The sequence below is a fragment of the Saccostrea cucullata genome, unplaced genomic scaffold, assembly GCF_032062105.1.
Source record: "Saccostrea cucullata isolate Sc308-1 unplaced genomic scaffold, CSIRO_AGI_Scuc_v1 ctg1135, whole genome shotgun sequence".
Lineage (NCBI taxonomy): Eukaryota > Metazoa > Mollusca > Bivalvia > Ostreida > Ostreidae > Saccostrea > Saccostrea cuccullata.
Window position 1 is genome coordinate 69,838 of NW_026924282.1, and position 11,508 is coordinate 81,345.

Here is an 11,508-nt window from a genome sequence, read left to right on the forward strand (position 1 = left end):
TCTTTGACATACATGTATACGAGTCTTTTTCTTGCTTTTAACGATATTATTTCTCTATATCATTCAATTCATAAGGACAATAATTCTCCAAAAATAAAATCTTGAAGCGAGGGGTCGTGTCAAACCGGAAGTGCTATTGATAAAACAACTAGGGCCTAAGGTGCTGTTGATAGCTTTTTCATTCGTTCATGAATCTTTAAATTTTTTATACCCCCGCAAACGAAGTTGAGGGGGGGTATATTGGAATCACCTTGTCCGTCTGTCTGTCTGTCCGTCTGTCTGTAGACAAGATTTTGTCCGGACAGTTTCTCAGAAACTATTGGATTATTCACTATATGAAGATGTGCACCTGGTATTTTCAACATGTTTGGATGATTTTTCTGCATTTTCCAGGCATTTCCTTCTTTTTATTTTGTTGTTTTGTTTGGCTCATAACTAGAAAACTATGAGACTTACAATCATTAAACTTGGTCAATTTATGCATCTTTGGTAGAAGGTGTGTCATGACCTATTTCAAGGTCACCCTGGCCTTTAAATAAAGTGAAATTTTAAAAAACCCTATCTTTTACTATTGAATTACACAATCCCAAAAAATGTAAGACTGTTGCAGTATCCCTATTTAAAACATGTAAAATTAAGAAAATATATTTTTTTTCATGATATACTTTACAGCAATCCATAACAAATGTTATTTCATAAGAGAAAATTTACCTCTCCCAAGGGTATAATTATAAAGCACTGATCAAGGAGAATTTTGATAACAGAAAATTGCATGTCAAATAAGAGAGAATTTAAATAGTTTAGAGTAAGGAGCTAACTGGTAGAACTTCTCTCTGATCGAGCAGTTGTTATCTGTCTCCTGGGAACTGGGCTAAGAAATCAGCCTTAAATAGTTTTAGTGACTAGCCTAACTTATTTAATGAATTTGAGAAAAAGCAACTTCAAACTAATTTGATATTGTATAATAAACTATGAAATTGTTTAATAAACTTAATTAATATTGTATGATATAATTAAAACTAATTATATTGTGTGTGTATTAAGGGGGGGGGGGATTGGAATCAGCATACCCATTCTCCATATGAATTTAAGATTGAAACTTTTAGTCTTATATCAAATCCAAATAAATCAAGTTTAAAAAAATGTTAGATAGTCCATACAAATCTATTAATTATACTGGAACCTAATTCCAAATGATGCATCAAGATTACACAAATATTTTTTCAGTATAAATCTTTGTAACAAAGTTTAACAAAATCTTTGTTTTCAGATTTAATTTCAGAATGACACATGCAATTATGCATTTTGATTGCACTTCAAAGGAGAAAGTTGAGATCCATTCATCCCTTGATAGTTATAAGTGGACATGCATCCAGTCAAAGAAAAAGTTCTATGTAGGGAAGTTAGCTGTTTCAATCATTTCTGAAAGAGCATATCTCTGATCAAGCAGCTCTTATCTGAGTCCTTTGGAAATTAGACATAGGTGTTGGTCAGTTTAAATAACATTTGTCATTTGATGGCCAGTCTCCTATATCTAAAATCAATTTGGTAGATTAAAAAAATAAATAGTGAGTTGGTAGATTAAAATAATAAATAGTGAGTTTTCACTTAAGTTGTTTCTAAGAAAATAGTGAACACCTCTTAATAGATCCACAAATATTTTTGAATTTGCACCTACTCTGAAAAACCCACGGGGGTATTTGTCCCTATTGTACAGTTCTAGTTTTATATAACTTTATAGACAATGCGTTCATTTTTAAAGTATTCACCTCATTTCTTCAAGATGAATCGAGTTTCATAGCTTTTTAAATAAAATCGTTTGTTAAAAAAATTATATATTCCTACAAATTATGTAAATACTTCAAACTATCAACGATATATGATGAATTGAAAGTAAAAAGTTCACATGGTTTACTGGAATATTTACAGGTTTATGCATTTCATTTAAAGAAACCTTAAAATCAGTAACGTCGTGATGACGTTATAACGTCAAAAAATTGTATTTATCGAAGAAAATCCACCATTTTTCGAAACCTCTGGCGGAAAACGGTACACTGTATGTGATCATTTAAAAAAAATAATGAAATAATTTTGAAAGGACATATTGTAGGCGTGTTTGTAAAAACATTCAATCAAATTTAGAGTCAGGGCCGCCTCGTTATACGTGACGTACTCAGTTCTTCGTATAAATTGTAACTGACAATGAACTTATTGGGGGTAGTGTTAATGGTATTCAACTTTTTTGAGGAAAAGCAAAAATCCTAAGAAATCTTCAATTCAAAATAAATAGTATTATATCTTGATAAATTTAATCCGAGTCAAAGATGTGTTGAAGATTGTTTTTTTAATTTCGTTATGTCTATCATGAAATTATAATTATGTGCATTCCTTTTCATAATTATTCGTGCATTAGGCCTATTTATGAATGTTGTTTTATACACCGCCATTAAATCATTGAACCGTGAGGGATCTTTATCGTGCAGGCACCTATTGCGACACGGAACCTCAGTTTATACGGTCTCATCCGAAACACCGGTCTCCACGTCCCAAAGTGGGATTCGAATTCGCGACCCAAGTATCAGCTCATTACTTGGCGACTTTAACTGACGCTCTAGTTATAACCACTGTCCAACACGGGCGACAATCTAAATTTGTTAAGCTAGAGAAAGTTCGCCAATTTTTTTTATCAGTACTCTTATGAGAAGGGAATAAATATAAACTTCATGCCTGGGATCTGTAATATTTGTTATTATATCTATTAAGTAGCTTTATACAATGTAGTTGTATCGATGTCTAGAAGATATTTAATTTGTTTAATTTAAACATGTATATTACATCATTTTGCACAAATTCTTATTTTGTAGAGAACGTTATGTTTATTTCAATATTTGCAGGTAACGAGGAACCCCAACAAAATGTACTAAATGCAAATGAAGAGAAGCTCATAAATCATGTTCCGGAATCAACAAATACATCCCACGGTAATTTATTTCCAAAGTATACATATATTGTGAAAATATTTCAAGTTTTGTTTTATTGATTAAGTGATCCTTAAGAATAAGAAATGAGAGACAAGGAGCAGCTACAACTTCGTTTCTGAGTAGTAAGTTTGGTGATAAACTTATGAGAGTTCGTGTATGTACTCAGTTGTTTTCTTACTAAACATTAACTTTTTCAACGATGAAACACATATTTCCACTCGTACAAAATTTCATTTTAGGTTATGTCTAAAACTGAAGCTTATCTCTCTTCCTTAATCCTCTTGGAATGTGTGATTTACACTAATTACCCAATAAATTATAAATTAATTAAGGGGGCCAAATCTAGTTGAAAATCACAACAAGAGGCCCATGGGCCATATAGCTCACCTAAGAATATTTGGCAATGGCAATACCCTGCTTTACTCGATTTTGGAAGTTTCTAATATACCGGTCACCAGAATCACGCGATTGCGCATAAGTGGTTATTTCCCTTGCCGTTACAATGCTGAATGTAAGCAAACCGCCATTTCCCCTTCGCTTCAACAAAACACATTCATGAAATGATTAGATTTAAAGTATGTAGTTTTAAGGGAACATTTTAAAAAATTCACTTTTAAACCTTCTTGGCGTTGGGCTAATTACCTTATTAATGACCAAAAAACGTGCATGAATCAGCCTAATGTCGAAACGTGTAGATACATTATCTTACAGGAGTAAAGCATGAAGCATGTAAAAGTTAAATAAAAAGGAGGAAAACGGTAACTTAATTATGAATGGATTGTATGCGATCAATATATAACAGTTTTATACACCTTCATCACTTTGAATTTGGACTGGTTGCAAAGAATTTTATACCAAAGAGACCCTTAAAATTTACAGTTTGTATCTTTTAGTCTTATCCTATCTTTTTAAAAAAAGCATTTTCTTATAAGGATATGGAGATAAAGAACAGAATTCAATATCGAAGTCCATAAAACAATACAAAACAGGAGCAGAGCAAACACGGACCTCCGAAAAATCAGGGTTGGGATCAGGTCCCATAGAGGAGTGAGCATCCCCTGCTGACTGGTCACACCCGCCATGTGCTACTTGTCATGATCGGGAAATAACGGGAAAATCGGCCGTCAATTCAGTGTATAAATAATGGACTGACAATAAGTATGAAAAACGTAAGTCAGCATTTGAATCAATGATAAATTGCATTTGCTGACAAGATCATTGTATCGACCATAGAACTCTCAAAATGATGACTTTAAACGAGACTACTTATATTTTTGTTTCATAAACTTGCTTGTCAATAATTTACCTCGTTTTAGAAATTGTTCATACGTAGAGCATGCTTTGGGTATCGAATCAACTGAGATATATATACTTCGTATGCAGGTGATGAAGGTATATTCCTGCATAAGTAAGGGAAGTTGAGGATAGAAAAAATGAAGTCATCACGTTTATCATATAGCTTGGTTGTTAGCCTACTAGTAACGTCTTTTTCAAGTAAAATATCCAAGATGTGTCAGACTCTGTGGTATCTTTTATCTCAAGCTCACCGGGATATATCCTATCTACGTAGGAATGGAAATTACTATTGTTAATTGACAATACGTCGTCGATATATCTAAAGGATGAGGTGACTTGCGGCCCCCGGTAAATTGACAAAAAAATTAATTTCTAAACCTACTCAAAGTTTTGTATGTAACTAATCACTAGATATGCATACCTTTATAGAATACTATTTCTAACAAAAATAGAAACGTGATTTGAAAGATATAGATCTTTTATTGGGATAGGGGTATCATGTTTACATTCAATTCCCATTGCATTTTAACTTCGCCCCACTCTTTGAAGCCCTTAAAATATACGAGCGCAAGTAGGTACAATTTTCTCCTTTAGCTGGTCACTGTATTTTATTGAAATCTATCTATATATGAGAAAGGAAGATATTGTACCTAACTGCGCTCACATGCTATTTTAAAAAAAAATGTAAATTCTAGCTAGCCTTTCCCATTATGAACAGATCGACGGAACTAGATTTTCTGAAGTAAGAATAAATTCATATGCTAATCGAGGCACTAGCGATACTTTCTAACTGACCAATCAGCTAAATGAAATTCGTTACGAGTGAGTACCACAAAAATACTATGGAAACATGCTTTGAATTTTACTGCTTTCTGATATTTTTTAATGCATTTGAGTTTCAGATTAGATACGGATAAACGTATGAACAATTCCCGAGACAAAAGTAAAAATTATATACAGTTACAAACAATTGATAGATATACATTAGTTTAAAGTTTTGTAGCGTGCTTGGTGTCAATTCGCTAGGTCTACACGTATTTCCGAATATCAGTGAATACAATTTTCATGAGCATTTCTTGTCCGGAGAACCGTAAATGCTGAAAATCCATGCGTATTATATAAACAGCCTTGACTGACCATTACAAAAGTTTGAAATGTAAAAAAGGATAACAGGTAAATTGACCTCAACCACGTGTCTGTGATAAAATGTAAAAGTAGTAAACCAGCATGTTTTGTTGTTCTGTCACCGGATTGGAAAATGACCATGTGCGAAATAATAACAATAGCCATATAAGGTCTTCTCGAACACGCATATCCCTCTATGGTACTAAGACCCGCCCATTCTCTTGCCACAAAAGAACATACTCTCACAAACCTGGCCGAATTTTGCTGTGATAGGGTCTAAAAAATCAAAGATAATGCAGTATTCCTTATAATTTAAATATGTCTGAACTCTTGAAAATATTCAAAAGGCGTCGTATTTATTCACTAATGTTTGAAAGCTACCAACATCGTTGTAGATTAAATATAATTCGTCGTTTAAAAGGGGCCCCAGATAGCAGTTATGTCACTTCATCCTTTAACTGGCGGGGCCGCCACGTTTAACGGCCCATGGAGAACCCTGATAATCTTATCTCATAATGTTATATACTATGAAGTCGCCTACATGTCACAGTGGTAAGAACTCTGCTTTAGAGTCGCGGAGTAAGTAGTTGGTCATTTAATCGCGGGTTCGAATCCCACTTTGGAACATAGACACAGGTCCTTTGGTTGAGACCGTCTAAACCGAAATCTAGTGTCGTAGTAGATGCTATCACTAAAAAGTTCCCTGCCTGCTCAATATCCTTGAGTGTCAAGTAAAAAACAAACTTTGCAACTTTCCAGTGGGAACTGATGACATATCCATATGAATGATAAATTATCGAGAGGAACGTTAAATAACATGCAAGTAAATAAAAGAATATGGGTTCTTTGATTAAGCAACTTCTTTTTCTTAGGATGAAATCCTCAAATGATGTTTGGACATGGTTAATAAGAGTAGAAGGTATCATGTCAATCCTCCTGAATTCAGCAAGCATTTGGTAAATGGCCTTAAAATACATAATTTTAATGCAATAAATAAAAGCATATAATTGCTTTATTTATAATTCAACATAAATCAATTGAATCAATTAAATAAGGAAAAACTTGTAATTTTAACCGCTATTGGGATTAAGATATTCAGGGTAAAATATATAGTGGAAAAATGTCGTTCAAGAGACTTCAACATAACTGTGACATCCCCATGGTGTGCAAGATATCACGCAGTATTTAAGATACCAAAATTTATATATGTCATATACGGATGCAATCTGTCTATAATTGTTCATTTAAATTAAAAACTAAATAGAAGTAAATCATATGGAATTCCAAGTGCTTCCAAATCATTCATCAACCTAATACTGATGAACGTCAACATACTCTTCGTACTGTGTAATCATCATTGTTCGTGGGGGACCAATGTTCGTGGCTTTCGTGGGTAACCCTGACCTACGAAGGTATATACAAACATTTGCATTTATTATTCGTTAAAAGTTACGATTACACAGACTATTTTATATCGTAAAATAACCTAGCTTTACATTTATGGCCGTGTGTAATACAATCTGTATGTGTTTATCGACACAAAATCAAAAAACAAAAAAATATTGAGTATCAAAGACACCGATAATTATATACAATAAGAAATAAAATTATAAATACAACTGTTAAATTTAAGCAGTGTTTACATTATATAGTCAAACACGCTCAAATGCCCCTTTGATGAGGTAATTTTCAGTGCAATTTTGGTGTGGGTGCTAATTAGCCAATGAGCTTAAATTGGTTTTGGGTGTATGGGTTGTAAGTCAATTATGGCATTAATTGTTCTCGTCCTTCTCATCTAGAGATTTAAGTTGTTCTTAATAATCGTAATCGTAATTTACTTATCAAATAAGCAACTTTGACAGAGTTGTCTTTCTTTGTTTTCACTTTGAAAAAAAAAACGTAACAGAACTTGTTACCAACGAAATTACGTCCCCACAGTAGTTGACATTGTGTGTTTTTATCTCACCTGAGCTGAAAGCTCAAGTTAAACTGTTAGGGCCGAGTCCCATTAGAAGGGGATATAATCAAGAAAAGACATAAATTGGATAGGGTCATTAAAAAATCTTCTCAAGAACCACTGGGCAGGAAAACTGACACTAATGTGGAATCATCCTTAGATAATGTAGATTTTAAATTGTTAAAATCATGACCCCCAGAAGTAAGGCACGCTAGGGAATCCAAGTTTTACATAGACATATATATGAAAAATCTTTTTAAAAAATCTTGATTCTCAAGAACCACTGGGCCAGGAAAGCTGATACTTATGTGCAATCATTCTCGGGTAATGTAGATTCTTAATTGTTAAAAGTCATGACTCCCGGGGGGTAGGGCGGGGCCACGCTAGGGAATCCAATTTTTACAAAGAAATATATAGGAAAAATCTTTAAAAATCTTCTTTTAAGAACCACTGGGCCATAGAACTGAAACTTATTTCTCAGGTAAAGTAGATTCTAAATTGTTAAAACAGGTGACCCCTGGGGGCAAGGCGGGGCCACACTAGAGAATCAAAGTTTTACATGGAAATGTAAAGGAAAAACTTTTAAAAATCTTCTAAAGAACCATTGGGCCAGAAAAGCTGACACTAGTGTGAAGGCATCATGGGGTAATGTAGGTTCTAAATTGTTTAAATCATGACCCCGGGGGTAGGGCGAGACCACACTAGGGAATCCAAGTTTTACATAGAAATATGCAAAAAAATCTTTAAAAATCTTTCTCAAGAACCACTAGGCCAGGAAAACTGACACTTATGTGGAAACATTCTCAGGCAATGTAGATTCGAAATTCTTGAAAATTACCCCCAGGGGTAGGGCGGTCCCACGCCGCTAGGGAATTCAATTTTTACATAGATATGTATAGGAAAAATCTTTAAAAATTTTCTTCTCAAGAACCATTAGGCCAGAAAAGCTGACACTTATGTGAAAGTATCCTTGGGTAGTGTAGATTCTATAGTATTCAAATCATGATGGGGGGGTGAAGGGGGGTAAGGGGCCACAAAAGGTAACAAGAGGGGCAACCTGGTAAAGGTCTGCATCACCAAAGTTACTCAGGTGAGCGATGTGGCCCATGGGACTCTTGTTGAGATGCTGTTGTTTAACTTTAGACTGCACTGTATTCAACACACATTTTTCACATTACCATCCATCATTAACTGTCATTATGAGTTATGTCCTTTTTCTATAGCCCCAAAATATTTTCTCTGTCTGAAAATTGTATATTTTTACCATATATTGTTCGTGAGCTCTGGAGATCATTCATAACAAGCTACAGTTAATTCTCGATAAACCGCCACCTTTTGTACTTTAGAAATCATGGCGGTATAACGAATTTGGCGATGAATTGAATTTCCCATCTTTTAGGAAACAAGAAGTAGAGTTATCGTTCTTAGAAATACCATTAAGCGTTTCTATTCTTAATACTAGATGCTGTCATGAGACAGTAATACCCGCACTTAGGTGTTTGCCTCTAAATGCACACTTCTTCATATTGGGCTTTACCACGGAAAAAAGTCAATATAATTCAATAATTTACATAATACATGTATTCTTCAAATTGAGCATAATATGCTCAGGTGACCATGTAGCTGCAGATCTGCAGCGTTATGGTTTTATATATTTGTCTTTGACCATAACGCTACAGATCCCCATATGCAAAAAAGGTGCAATTTACGGCGCAATATTTTTTGCGCACTCATGGGCAGAATTTCTCCATTTTCTAGCATTGGTCAATCAACTACCTTTCACTCCCTAATTTTAGACACATTCTGTAGTCAAAATGTATATTTTGTCCACCTCTCAGCCATTTATAGTCATCTCTACAGGCAATAAACTCGCTTGATATGAATTTTATGCAATCTAACAAATGATTTTAATCAAGCGAGTTTATCTCGTGTAGAGACGACTATAAAAGGATTGGAGATGGATAAAATATACAGATTAGTTAAATAATGTGCCTAAAATTAGGGGGTGAAAGGTAGTAAATTGACCGATGCTGGACAGTGGAGAAATTCTCCCCAGAAGTGCGCAAAAAAATATTGCACCGTAAATTGCACCTTTTTTGCATTACTGGATCTGTAGCTTTATGGTCAAACACTAATATATAAAACCATAACGCTATACAGATCTTCAGTTAGTGACCATGTGACCCATGGGCCTCCATCTTATAGGTATTTCATATTCTTAATTCATTACCAGTCGGAAATTAAACAACAGAATTAAATTAATGATGTAAATTAGGTTTGATAAGGGGGGGGGGGTGGCACATAATTCGAACTTTTAAATATATTTTCTCATATAGATTAACAACAAATAATATTATTTAAATTAGTGTAAAGTGTTTTTGATGAATTTTTCAAAATTTGAAAAGTTTATTTATATTTGATTAGGCAGAAACTTCTTGAAGGCTGCCATATACACAATCAATTTAGTCAACCCCGACCCCTCTCCCATCAACACACACACAAACACACCTTATTTGCCTGTTTTTGGAAATAGGCCTAGATGGCAAAGTTAAAATAAAACACCTTTTGTAAATGATAATTTTCAATTTGTTCTTGCACTATACATGCATCTGAATACCTGCATCACATTGGGCTTGCGTCACGTACCCAACTTAAGTACTAGTTTTACCACTGGCATTATCATTTTAGATTTCACTGCACGTGCAGTAGGCTACTAGTGTGCATCATTACAGTCAGTAGGAATTATTTTATTTTGTGTTTTAACTGGATTATATTTCATGAAGATAACAGTGCCTAAATAATGACAATCGGTAAGTACAAGTTTTGGTATAGATTTGGGTAAAATAGTCTGAAATGCAAACGGTTAGGTTCAGCATCGGATGACCTTTGATCCTCTAAACATACAATAGACGAATTTACATTCTGAAGAGTTATCCCCCGTTATCAACGTTACATTCAGTTACAAGATCCAGAATTTTTTTTTCTGGGAGGGAGGTGGGGGAGGGGGAGGGGGGTTCCAGACCAGAATTAGCCTGGTTCCCTGTCCCTGTTTTGCTTTATATACTCCGCGTCACTAGGGCCAGGTGGAGTACAATGGAATCCACCTGGCTCTCCTGCCTTGGCAAGGATGAGACAGGGGACCAGAATTTCCTGAGAAGCAAAAAAAAAAAAAAAAAGAAGTTATGGTTGGGTCTGTTTTCTAGGGTGGAGGGACACTTAGGGCACCCAAAATCATTTTTATTTCCTCCAGTATATATCATAGTCCTGCAAATTCCAGAGGGGGGGGGTGTTGAGGGGGGGATCTCCCAATCCACTTCCCTGTCCCTGTAATGACAAATGATCATGTGACTCCTAAATAGTAGGAAACTTTTTCCATTTCACTATATATAATTTTGTTTCTTGTGTTATTATGTTATGTAAATTTAATGGTATAAAGGTTGTGAACCCCTAGAGGCCATCCCCACTCTCCTAATGAGCTGAAATGTTCACAATATGACTGCATTAAATTGAATAAAAGTGCATCAATAATAAGATTACTTGAAATTTTATTCATGAATTTGTGTCAACTTATCTTCTTAGAATTAGGAATGAAAATCATTCAGAGACGGACCATATTAAACTATTTGTATAAACATTTTTTTAAATGTAAAAACAAGTAGTAGTTTGCATACATGAACATTGAACAGGGGTCTGGGAAGGGGTGAGGGGAAGGATCGTGTTGATATTTCTTTATATACGTCTTAATGGTTGAAAACTCCTAAAATGAATGTTGACCTCAAATCTAACTTGTCCTCATTATTTTTTAAGTGGTGGTGTCTCCATATGAGTGAAAAATACCTGAGAGGGATGTTTAACAACAAACAAAATGACATAAAAACACAATATTGATTTGCGTTAAGAAATATGCAGGGGATTTTTTCCATCATAAATCTTCTTCTCAAGAACAGCAAGGGCATTATTGTCCCCCATTTTGGGGAAAGGGAGGGGACATTAAATCTCATTTGTCTGTCAGTCTGTCCATCTTATTTACAGCTAGTATGTGCATCTGTCACAATAAATTTAATCTTGGTCATAACTTTTGAATAATAAGAGATTGTGCTTTCATATTTCACATGTACATTACCACAAAACTTTCTAAATATACTATGA